Consider the following 11,216-nt stretch of genomic DNA (forward strand, 5'->3'; position numbering starts at 1 on the left):
TGTGGAAGATTAACCCCTTAGGTTCCACAGCGAGTATAACAAGCATGCTTTACTGCAAATACAGACTGATTTTACTGTTGTGGGTTTAGTAACACTAACATCTCTGACATGTCTACTTCAGTATTGTAGTATAATGAAAATGAAGAGCAATAGTTCACATCATCCAATGACCTTATCTTTGGCCAGTTTAGAACAGTCAATGTAAGATAATTGTTTGCTGGTTACTATGAGTTACTGCATGTTGTCCTTTTAAACAAGCCAACTAAGATCTCAACTACTTTCAGTAATCCATTTTATTAACCCTTAACCCTAAGCAGCAGAGTATACAAAGCAGTTCATGAGCAATAAGTACTACAAAACAAAGACTTTCTGCTTTTAGAAGCTTGTTCTTCCCAAGACAAGAGCTAGAAAAGGGACATCATTTCTTAAAAACATACAGAGTGCATTAAATTATTCATCAGCATTAAACAGGATTTTTTTAACAGCTCTCAGCTTTTATCAATCATTAATGCCTGCTCCACTTCCACCATGCAGCTCAGCTATTATGTTGCATGCCGGGGAAAGTATTAAAAATAAATAAACAACAATGGGCCACTGCAGGCATGAATCACATTTCTATGCACTGGGTGGGAGGAAAAAAAATGATATTTTCTTGGCAAATGCAGCAGCTAAAACAGCAAAAGAAAAGGCCACTTTACTTCTCATCTGTGAAAGCTGGTGTTTGAAGAAAGAGCAAGGTGTACAGCAATGTCTCCAAAGTCACCGATTAAAGAAGTAGAAGGTTGCAGAAGTTTGAATTGGAAGAATTCAGGAAGGGTAAAAGCCTTTCTGCTTATGGAACAACAATGGACAATGCCAGGATTTTATGTAATAATGAGGATCTTAAAAGGTGGCGATTTCTAGAATAATTTACTGTAAATGTAACAGTCTATAAAAGCCCATAAAGAAACTTATTTGAGCCAAGCACACCAAAACACGACTAAAGCACTGAAGGAAACCTATACATACAGAGTATCTCAAGAGTACACCACTCACATTCTTGTAAACATTTTATTATATCTTTTCATGTGACAACACTGAAGAAATGGCACTTTGCTACAATGTAAAGTAGTGAGTGTAAAGCTTGTATAACAGTGTAAATGTGCTGTCCCCTCAAAATAATTCAACACACAGCTATTAATGTCTAAGCCACTGGCAACAAAAGTGAGTACACCCCTAAGTGAAAATTTCCAAATTGGGCCCAAATTGTCCGTATTTTGTGAGGCCACCATTAGTTCCCAGCACTGCCTTAATTAACCCTCTTGGGCATGGAGTTCACCAGAGCTTCACAGGTTGCCACTGGAGTCCTCTTCCAATCCTCCATGATGACATCAAGGAGCTGGTGGATGGTAGAGACCTTGCACTCCTCCACCTTCCATTTGAGGATGCCCCACAGATGCTCAATAGGGTTTAGGTCTGGAGACATGGCTTTGCCAGTCCACCACCTTTACCCTCAGCTTCTTTAGCAAGGCAGTCTCCGAAGGGAGGGGATCGTGCTCTGCTTCAGTATGTCACAGTACATGTTGGCATTCATGGTTCCCTCAATGAACTGTAGCTCCCCAGTGCCAGCAGCACTCATGCAGCCCAGACCATGAAATTCCCATCACCATGCTTGACTGTAGGCAAGACACACTTGTCTTTGTACTCCTCACCTGGCTGCCGCCACACACACTTGACACCATCTGAGCCAAATAGGTTTATTTTGGTCTCATCAAACCACAGGACATGGTTCCAGTAATCCATGTCCTTAGTCTGCTTGTCTTCAGCAAACTGTTTGTGGGCTTTTATGTGCATCATCTTTAGAAGAGGCTTCCTTCTGGGACCACAGCCATGCAAACCAATTTGATGCAGTATGCGGCCTATGGTCTGAGCATTGAAAGGCTGACCCCCAACCCTTCAACCTCTGCAGCAATGCTGGCAGCATTTCTACATCTATTTCCCAAAAGACAAACTCTGAATATGGCACTGAGCATGTGCACTCAACTTCTTTGGTTGACCATAGCTAGGCCTGTTCTGAGAGGAACCTGTCCTGCTGTATGGTCTTGGCCACTGTGCTGTAGCTCAGTTTCAGGGTCTTGGCACTCTTCTTATAGCCTGGGCCATCGTTATGTAGAGCGCCAATTCTTTTTTTCAGATCCTCAGAGTTCTTTGCCATGAGGTGCCATGTTGAACTTCCAGTGATCAGTAAGAGAGTGAGAGGGTTAACACTAAATTTAACACACCTGCTCCCCATTCACACCTGAGACCTTGTAACACTAACGAGTCACATGACACCAGGGAGAGAAAATGGCTAATTGGGCCCCATTGTACTCACTTTTGTTGCCAGCGGTTTAGACATTAATGGCTGTGTGTTGAGTTATTTTGAGGGGGACAGCAAATTTACACTGTTATACAAGCTGTACACTCACTACTTTACATTGTAGCAAAGTGTAATTTATTCAGTGTTGTCACTTGAAAATATATAATAAAATATTTACAAAAATGTGAAGGGTGTACTCACTTTTGTGAGATAATGTATATTTTTTAAGGCTCCAGGCACATGAGCATATTTCCTCACTCGAGAGACTTTTTTGCAGCATACAGCCACCCATAGTAAAGAATCGCTGTACGACGGTTATATGTCATAACTGCATAAACTCACACATGGACATAAATCCTTGAAGGCACACAAGCTGTGTTTAGGGATTTATATATGTGCACTGGTTTACACAATTATGACGTCTACCGGCGCATAGCTAGCATACAGCCCTTAATTACTATGAGTAACTGTATGCTGCAGCTGTGTCTCAAGCGTGAAAATACATCCACAATTTACATTATTCAGCCATAAAGGGTAACTCCACTTTCATGGGGGGGGGATAGCAAATAAAGGAAAAAATAGTATAGCGTATACTACTGCGACACAAGGACACAAGGAAATTGGCCACTGAGGACAGAGAAAAGGCGGAAGTGTTAAATAATTTCTTTTCTTCAGTCTTCACAAAGGAATCGGGGGGCTACACGAACCCCGCTTGTAAGGCCGAACTAAATAATACACCTCAGGAAGTGCCGCCATGGCTAACAGAGGATAGACTTAGAGCTAAACTAGAGAAACTTAACATAAATAAATCCCCGGGACCGGATGGCTTGCACCCAAAAGTTCTTAATGAGCTCAGCCAGGTGATTGCCAGACCATTATTCTTGATCTTTAAGGATAGTTTACAGACAGGTATGGTGCCAGCTGATTGGAAAAAAGCCAACGTGGTACCAATATTTAAAAAGGGGCCGAGATATATCCCGGGTAACTATAGGCCGGTCAGCCTAACATCAGTAGTCTGCAAAATTTTGGAGGGGATGATAAGGGACCACATACACAAGACTTTAGTAATGAAAACGGTATTATAAGTAGTAATCAGCATGGATTCATGAAAAATCGTTTGTGCCAAACCAATCTATTAACCTTCTACGATGAAGTGAGCTGCCACTTAGATAAAGGTAAGCCTGTGGATGTGGTGTATCTGGACTTTGCAAAGGCCTTTGACACCGTTCCCCACAAACGCTTACTGTACAAACTAAGGAAGGTAGGTATGGACCATAAGGTGAGTACCTGGATAGAGAACTGGCTCCAGGGGAGAGTCCAGAGGGTGGTGATTAATGAGGAGTACTCTGATTGGGCGGGTGTGGAAAGTGGGGTCCCCCAGGGTTCTGTCCTGGGACCAATCCTGTTTAATTTATTCATAAATGATCTAGAGGAGGGGATATCTAGTACAATCTCAGTATTTGCAGATGATACTAAATTAGGCATGCCAATATCTTCTATGCAGGATGTGGAAATCTTGCAAGCAGACCTGAACAAAATAACGGGGTGGGCAACTACATGGCAGATGAGATTTAATGTAGAAAAATGTAAAGTAATGCACTTGGGGGCCAGAAACCAGAAAGCAAGCTACTCACTAGGGGGGGAACCTCTGGGTGAGTCTAGGATGGAAAGGGACCTGGGGGTACTGGTAGACAACAGGCTTGGAAGTGGCATGCAATGCCAAGCCGCCGCAAGCAAAGCCAACAGAATACTGGGTTGTATAAAAAAGGGGATTCACTCCAGAAATAAAGAGATTATTCTTCCACTCTACAAGACTCTGGTCCGGCCACATCTGGAGTATGCTGTCCAGTTCTGGGCACCGGTCCTCAGGAAGGATGTGCTGGAACTGGAGAAAGTCCAGAGAAGGGCAACAAAAATAATTAGGGGAATGGAGGACATCAGCTATGAGGAAAGACTACAAGCACTGAACCTATTCTCTCTGGAGAAGAGACGATTGAGGGGGGATATGATATCAATGTACAAATACTGTACTGGCGACCCTAGCATAAGGAACAAACTATTCAGAGAAAGGAGATACAATAAGACACGTGGCCACTCACTAAAACTTGAGGAAAGGCGGTTTAACCTTAAAGTGCGTAAGGGGTTCTTCACTGTAAGAGTGGTAAGGATGTGGAATTCTCTTCCGCAAGCAGTCGTATCAGCGGGGAGCATTGATAGTTTCAAAAAACTATTGGATGGACACCTTAAAGACCACAACATACAGGGGTATACAACGTAAGGTTAAAAGCAAACACACACACACATCATAGGTTGAACTGGATGGACTTGTGTCTTTTTTCAGCCTCACTAACTATGTAACTATGTAAGTTATATTGTCATTGAATGTTATTAAAAGTTACCTTTCCTTTTCAATCTGCAGCCACTGTAAATTTCTGAAAATGCAATGCAATGCGGCTACCTGGAGGTGTGCTGTACACAGAATGTGTACTGACCACACCCCAAAAACAATTTCCTGCTTGTGTGATTGGCTCACTGATTTTCCCAGAAGTCTGCACTAAGATACAAGTCAGATTTCTGGCATCCCCTGCAACAACATTTTTGGTGAGATACTCCCAAAAATATCATGCTGGATATCTATACTGACATCGATTGGGTAATGTGTTAGGAACGAAAGGATGCTACATTGTTTGATGGAAATGAAAATGATCAACCTACAGAGTGCTGAATTCAAAGACACCCCGAAAATCAAAGTGAAAAAATGATGCAACAGGCTAGTCCATTTTACTGAAATTTCATTGCAGCAACTCAAAATGGTACTCAGTAGTTTGCATGGCCCCCACGTGCTTGTATGCATGCCTATCAACTTCAGCGCATGCTCCTAATGAGACAACGGATGGTGTCCTGGGGTATTTCCTCCCAGATGTGGACCAGGGCATCACTGAGCTCCTGAACAAACAGAGGTGCAATCTGGGGGCATCGGATGGACCAAAACAATGTCCCAGAGGTGTTCTATTTGATTTAGGTCAGGCGAGTGTGGGGGCCATTCAATGGTATGAATTCCTTCATCCTCCAGGAACTGGCTGCATACTCTCGCCACATGAGGCCAGGCATTGTCATGCACCAGAAGGAATTAAGGACCCATTGCACCAGCATAGGGTCTGAAATGGGTCCAAGGATTTCATCCCAATACCTAACGGCGGTCAGGGTGCCATTGTCTAGCCTATAGAGGGTAGGCGTCCCCAGACAATCACTAACCCACCACGAATCCAGTCATGCTGAATGATGTTACAGGCAGCATAACGTTCTCCACGGCTTCTCCAGACCCTGTGACCTCTGTCACATGTGCTTAGGGTGAACTTGCTCTTATCTCTAAAAAGCACAGGGTGCTAATGGCGGACCTGCCAATTCTGGTGTTTAATTGCAAATGCCAATGCAGCTCCACAGTCCCAGGCAGTGAGCACATGGCACACTAGAGGATGTCAGGCCCTCAGCCACCCTCATGAAGTCTATTTCTGATTGTTTGCTCAGAGTCATGTGCACCAGTAGTCTGCTGGAGGTCATTTTGTAGGGCTCTGGCAGTGTTCATCCCCTTCATCCTAGCTCCAAAGAGCAAATACAGGTCCTGCTGTTGGCCCTGTCCAGCTCTCCTAGAGTAAATGCCTGTTTCCTGGAATCTCCTCCATGGTCTTGAGACTGTGGTGAGAGACACCGCAAGCCTTCTGGCAATGGCATGTATTGATGTGCCATCCTGGAGTTGGACTGCCTATGCAACCTCTATAGGGTCCAGGTATCACCTCATGCTACCAGTAGTGACACTGGCCCCAGCCAAATGCAAACTAGTGAAAGCAGTCAGAAAAGAGGCGTAGGGAAAAAAAATATCAGTAACCTTCACCTGTAAAACTATTCCTGTTTTGGAGGTGGTCAGATTGTTGCCCATCTACTGCAATTTATTTAACACCAAAGCAGCTGAAACGGATCCCCCTCTGCTACTTAACTGTCCAGATCAATTTCCCAGAAATTAAATTGACTTGATGGTACACTCTGATTAAAAAGTGTTCCTTTATTTTTTTTGAGCAGTGTATAAACAATTTAAAGTAAATATACAGTATTAAGCTCTGATGCTGGTAATTTTGGGTGTGGAGCTTTTGGTTCGAAGACATTTCTGTGCAGTGTGAACAAGCCCTTAACCTAAGCCCTAAAAGCAGCAGTAACCTGCTCTTGTGCAGTACTCTCACCTCACCCAGTGCTGGTACTCAAGCAGGTCATCATATAGGTGAACTGCTTTACCTAGTAACTATTTTCAACTCTATTGAACCAGTCTTGTGTTTTACACATCTCTGTCATACCACACAACAGGTGATCAGCTGATCCAGCTTTTTGTGTTACCTCTTTGCCTTACTGGACATTGAATTAGCATCATCACACTACTAGTTCTATGCAGTGTGGCTGAGCCCTTTGCTAGGAAAACCATTCCCGTAAATGTACAGTATTTCACTGTGTATTTAACAGTCTGCTTGAAGTTTCTCTTATTTGTAAAGTTAGAATGAGAAAAAGCATTTTAGAGAATGAGCTTCCAAAAACAGATCTGCAACAGCAGACAAAGCCATTAGCAAAAATTAAGCCTCCAAATACATGCTTGCTTAGGTGTCAACATAGGAAAATTGATCTTACCCAAAAATAAAGAGAGGTTTAAAAATAAAAACGAACGTTAACAGAAATTACAATACAAAATCAGATCAATTTCAAATCGAGTATGCGGTTTTCACATACTTGTATCCCACAAAACTAGAAAGAATTACAGGTAAATATATCATTCAGGGAGTAATGCTTAAAAAGATCAAGGAAGATGCCAAAATACTATAAAGTAACAGCAGTTACCAAGTATAAATGTTTACTGTATGTTCAGGGAAGCCATATACACCAAATGTTTAATCATACAGACAAGCCACTGCTACGCATGAACAGGCAAACAAGAGGCAGTGAATGCACTGTGTTCATTGAAAAGTCACCGCTATCATGATACTGACAGGAGAACCAGTGACTTCACCGTTCTCTATCACATGTCACTGCTATCATGATACAGACAGGAGAACCAGTGACTTCACCGTTCTCTACGACAAGTCACTGCTATCATCATACTGACAGGAGAACCAGTGACTTCACCGTTCTCTATGACATGTCACTGCTATCATGATACTGACAGGAGAACCAGTGACTTCACCGTTCTCTAGGACATGCCACTGCTATCATGATAGACAGGAGAACCAGTGACTTCACCGTTTTCTATGACATGTCACTGCTATCATCATACTGACAGGAGAGCCAGTGACTTCACCGTTCTCTATGACATGTCACTGCTATCATGATACTGACAGGAGAAACAGCGACTTCAACGTTCTCTAGGACATGCCATCATCATACTGACAGGAGAGCCAGTGACTTCCAACGTTCTCTAGGACATGTCACAGCTATAATTATACTGACAGGAGAACCAATGACTTCACCGTTCTCTATGACATGTCACAGCCATCATCATACTGACAGGAGAGCCAGTGACTTCACCGTTCTCTATGACATGTCACTGCTATCATCATACTGACAGGAGAACCAGTGATTTCACCGTTCTCTATGACATGTCACTGCCATCATGATACTGACAGGAGAACCAATGACTTCACCGTTCTCTATGACATGTCACTGCTATCATCATACTGACAGGAGAACCAGTGACTTCACCGTTCTCTATGACATGTCACTGCTATCATCATACTGACAGGAGAACCAGTGACTTCACCGTTTTCTATGACATGTCACTGCTATCATCATACTGACAGGAGAACCAGTGACTTCACCGTTTTCTATGACATGTCACTGCTATCATCATACTGACAGGGGAACCAGTGACTTCACCGTTCTCTATGACATGTCACTGCTATCATGATACGGACAGGAGAGCCAGTGACTTCACCGTTCTCTATGACATGTCACTGCTACTCATACAGACATGAGGCACAGAGTTTATGGTGTTCTACGACAAGCAAATTATATATAGTCTATACTGAAACTGCATTTAGGACCGTTTTAGGATACATTAACATTCATCCCTAAGAAAGTATTTAGCTGTTTGAAACTGAACATTCAAGTCATCTTTAAAAGGAAAAATAATAATATGGCAGTGGCATTACCGACTTGCTTATGCATGCTCTGGGGCTGCCATCCTTATCCTCACTCCACTATCAAGAAAGCCATTTACCCAGTACAAGCATGTGCATAAGACATACAAACACCAGATGCAGATCATTATTTCAAGTTGGCTCTCATAGTGAAGGCATTAAAAATAATGCATGCCTTGCTGCATACACCTTCATAAAACAATCTGGCAATGGAAGCTCCCATATTTCTGTCCTCACACGTTTAGGCCTCTTGCACACTGAAGCTTGAATAAACTAAGTACAGCTTTTTTTTTACTGAGCTAAAATACAGCCCATTATTTGTAATGTGCCTATGCACACAGGTGCGGAAATGAGCCCTGTGCATTCTTCAGTAAAAACATATGAGGAAAAATCTGCATTTTTGGTCAGTAACTTACGCCGCATGTGAGCAAACACACGCGATTGCGCAAATGCCCATTTACATATAGTACAAAACAAGAAGGCCAAAATGCGCAAATACATACCAAAGAAAAAAAAAAAAAAACATCTGAAAAATGATGCAAACAGCATTATTGCGTGCAAGAGGCCTAAATCAAACGTACCATGACAGGCAAGCAAAGTACTAAAATCTGAATTCTAGAAATTAACAAATTGTATAGGGGAGGGGGAGGGGGGGGGGGCGCCTATGTAAAACATGTACCTGTCTTTCAAAAAAAGACAATTCAAAATAGCAACTGGGTAATTTTATTTTACAAGCCAAACATTTTTTTTTCCCTCCAAAGCACCCTGCATTTATAGCCTGTAACATATAAATACAAATACACTATGAAGCTACTCAAAAAGGGCAAAAAAAAGGCAAAGAAATAACAGGCATCATCTTACAGGACCCAGGTGAGTACAAGATGGCATCTGTTAGGTGATGCATTGTTCTGTGTGTCTGCAGCCCCCACTCTTCCTTGGAGAAGGAGGGAGCACTGCCAGGTTCCAAACACTAACCAGCCTGCGTTTAATAGTAGCTTGATATACAGCGCTGCAGATCACAGAATGGCAAGAGCCTTGATGAAAGGACTCAAGGGCTTGAGGCAATGGTGCATTGAAAAACAGCTGAATAAATGAGGGGGAGAGACAGAGATTAACTCTTGGGTGTTCTGCTGGCAGAAGGTGGCACTGCAAAGTGCAAAGTACCTTTAAACAGCAACACGGTGGCCCTGCTAGCAAAATGGTCATCAATGTCAGTATGATGACTGATCTATCAATGCGATAAATAATCAGTATGTTTTGGCCTATTTTTGACATTTTAGCCCTTTATCATTTCTGGTCCTATAGAATAGGATTTTCCAAGACTACCTTTACAGTATCACACTACAAATCTTTATTTAATGAGAAGAACAAGAGTGTGACTTAGGTATTTCTTACATTACGCAGTTGAGGCCCATCAAGAATTCATCTTTGAAATTGCACAAAGATTATTCTACTAATAGTTTTTACGGAGATCATAAGTAGAACTGTACAATGATATCACAAGTAGTAAAATCCTATGTAAGGCCAGGTTCACACTGCTCCGATAGGAAAGTCACAGGACTTCCAATCCAACTTTGCCCTGCAACTTCAGTCCAACTTCAATCCGACTTTTTTGCACTCTATGGCATTGAAGTCATATCAAAGGCAAACCAAAGTAGTGCAGGAACCTTTTCTAAAGGTGACTGGTGTTGGGTCAGTTAAGATGGCTCTTAGGGAAACGTTGAATTGGACATGTCATGCGACTTGTGCTCTCACAAGTCGGATTCCCATATCGCACCAGTGTAAACTGAGCCTTACTGAAAAGGTTTACCAACTCCATATTTATTTACTATGACATGACAGCATGCACTTAGTGGGGTCCATACACATGTAAACTTTTGTACTATTTTACCTAACTGAACTAAACTGAATGAAGTTTAGGAGGAATTTGCATACCTGGAAACCAACTGGATTTGACCTGGCAATACTGGAATTAAGCTCCAGTTGCCAAGTCATTACCGGAAGCATTACATCTCCAGAATGTCTACCCTGGAGATGTAAACAAAGAGCACCCTACATAATGTTATTTCTCAGAGTCATGCACATTGCATTTACCGGCTGCCTGGGGGGTTGGATGGGCGTGCTGCCCCCGTAAGTTGAAGCATAAATGTTGCTGCTACTCCCAAGATTTTTCGCTGGCAGGAGTAGGGATACAAGGAAATGAAGATGCCAGAAAAATCAACCGAGAGGTAAGGGTATGATTGCGTATGTGTGTCCATGTATGCAGTATGTAAGTATGTTGTATCAAGTGTATGCAGTGTGTACGTATATTGCAGGCATGTGTAGGCAGAGTATATGTATGTTGTATGCATGTGTGTGCACAGGTAGTACTGCTCTGTTTAGCATAAGAGGATGATGGTGAAAAAGAATCAAAGGGGGCACTGTGTATTGGGCTGAATAAACCTCTGACTCCTAAATGATGTACATTACACACACCTGACCCCTGCACTTTGTAGTTACATTACATACTTCTGGCTCCCACACTGTAGGTAGGCTTAAGTTTATGCTTGTTTGTATTGTGTGGCTTCGAGGCAACCACGTCAGTGGCGGCTATTCCTGTTCCTAGACCCCATTCCCTGAAGAAGACCTGAATATAATACAGTCAATCAGAAGCAGGAATGAGTGGAATAAGCCTTTGATAAAGTCAAAGTAACAGAGCGAGCCTA

The sequence above is a fragment of the Pelophylax lessonae genome (genome assembly GCF_965119305.1).
Source record: "Pelophylax lessonae genome assembly, chromosome: 9".
NCBI lineage: Eukaryota > Metazoa > Chordata > Amphibia > Anura > Ranidae > Pelophylax > Pelophylax lessonae.